The sequence below is a fragment of the Mytilus galloprovincialis genome, chromosome 6 (genome assembly GCF_965363235.1).
Source record: "Mytilus galloprovincialis chromosome 6, xbMytGall1.hap1.1, whole genome shotgun sequence".
NCBI lineage: Eukaryota > Metazoa > Mollusca > Bivalvia > Mytilida > Mytilidae > Mytilus > Mytilus galloprovincialis.
Window position 1 is genome coordinate 63,017,530 of NC_134843.1, and position 2,587 is coordinate 63,020,116.

Below are 2,587 nucleotides of genomic sequence, written 5' to 3' on the forward strand. Positions count from 1 at the left end.
GAAAGAAATGCTTTTATGTATAAAAAAAAACCTTAAAGGGTCGTACATGTAGCTCTATTATTTTTATTTAAATGTAAGTCCATGGTGAACTCATAATCAGCTGGAAAAAAACAGTTCCAATGATTTAATACCAGTATCATTTTTCAATCGATCAGATCACCATATGTTACTTTATTTCAAGGTTTTTGTTCTTTATACTTTTAAGTTTACATTGCATAGTGAACCGCACCGAGACTTTAGCACATACTTTTTAATCTTCAAAAAAGATGTTTCGGATAGCAGACGCAAATATTTTGTCAAGAAATGGATCGTTAACACATACCTCAAAAGAATTGTTGCTAACATACAGAAAGCGTGGCTAACATACAGAAAGCGTGATACTAGAAATAGATCAACATTTAGGTGCATATATTAGAGACATTTAAGGCAAGTTGTTTCGTTGGTGTTTATGTCCTTTAGTATTTGGTTGGCATGAATTCATATGATGCAATATGTATTTTAGTTTAATGACCTCTTTTAGAGGTATTATAAATGATTGCTTAATAACTTGTATGTTGAAACCCACTAAATTATCAATAATTGTCTACAGTTGTTTTTTAAATTTCCATTATTTTCTTCACTGAGCTGGTATTTTGAATGTTACCGTTGTTCACAGAGCTTACCCATCCAAAATTTTAGCTTCAAATTTCCAAAACCTTTTTCTTAAATTTGTCATACTTTTATTAGTTTGTCCATCAAAAATCGAGATTACAAATTTGAGGTAGGGCCAATTTCCCTTGAATTTTTTTCACAGAAGGGTCAATTTCAAAAAGTGGTGAAAGAATAAAATTTACTCTAAAAAACAAAAAATAAAAATGATTTTTGATCAATATCTCGATTTTTTTTTATATCATGATTTGTGTGAACAATAGTTAATTCAACCCCCCAAAAAGGATGAAAGTCAAATATGCGGAGCTTATGGTGTTTTTAGGTAAGAAGGTAAGAAGGACATTTCAAACCCAAAAAAGTTATGTTTTTTGTTATTGTTATAATTTATACAACTTTTTCCCTCAAAAATGAAATTGATTTAGGGTGTCCTTAATACATGTATCTAAAAAACAACTTTTTAATGAAAAAGTGGAACATCGATAAATTGTACCTATAAAGCTGCTTAATAACAGAAATGTGTATTTATAAGCATCGCCGTGGCTCAATCGGTAGAGCAAAGAACTTTGAATGAAAGATTGTTTTGAAGAGAAGGTTCAATTCTCACACAGATTTTTGCATTTTTTGTGTTGAAATACTAAATTGTAATGTTGCTATCATATTTTTTCGAATTCATATATCATTTTGACTAGGCCTATATATCATTTGGTAAATTTTTTTTTAAATATGTGTCGCTTATTGTTTGCATTCCTATAACTATCCATACTCTTGACTTACTTCCTATTCCTGTGTTTACATTTATTATACATACGCAAGGAACAATTGCCGTCGAACTGAAGTAGGTTCCTGTACATAACCAATCACGCGAGATTGATTTAATAGCAACGAAGCTTAAATGTTGCGTGTGTAATATACATATAACGACAAAAGGCAATTGTAGAAAAATTTCAAAACAACACAAACAATTTTTGGAAACCTTGAACAAAAACGTTAACGTTTTTGAACATGGTACTATGTAACAAATGCAGACAGCAATTTTTTCGCCAATTAACCAACTGTGTAGATACTGTAGTACTGACATTGTAGCCACCGTCCTTGCACAGGTATTTTAGTCATCAGAAAATAAAGCAACACCACAGAACAAATAAATTACACTACAAACCGTGACTGTATGTAAAACCTCAAGAAAGTGTTGCATCTGTATCACATCAAAGGGCCAATTTGTTACAATGCCAGCCAGAAAATGCTATATTACATGTGTTTGTAACAGAGGGTGTTCTATGACCAACTGATGTAAGATGTTGTCAGGTTTATATAGACGATGAAACCTTAAAGACCGGGACAAATATAGATATATCCAGAATGAAAAAAACACCACATTTAAAAGTATCCGATATTATTTGGCATCTTGACAGGTTCCGTGGTATGGTACTGTATGCGCATAAGGGGCGTTAACAATTAACCAAAATCAATATTGGTTTTGATAAATAAAAAAATCAATATTCTTCTTCTTGTTTTTTGTACAAATTCCTGTCCAAGGTATGGAAATAGATGGTGTGACGTATTTTCATGTACTACAATTAGCATCTATCGGGCTATTTAAAACATGATTTACCTATTAAATCAAATGAAAAGAACTCCGGGGAAAATGGCCCTAGATCTTTCTAGTAAATTCTAGACTTTTGTCTTTTACCTTTTGTTTTAAGCTTCAGGAACATTTCACTGTGTTAGATGTTAGATTATGTGTTATTAATGTTTTATCGCATCAACGCTGAAATTTTTAAATCCAAATGGCATTGGCACTGATAACCTCTTTGCAATACTCATATTCATGTGTTTGTTCCAATACAAGAACAGATTAACTAGGGGTTTACAATGATTGATGCATCCAATGATCTGAAACACAAGCACATTTATAAGCTTTTTTCAAAGTCTTTATTAA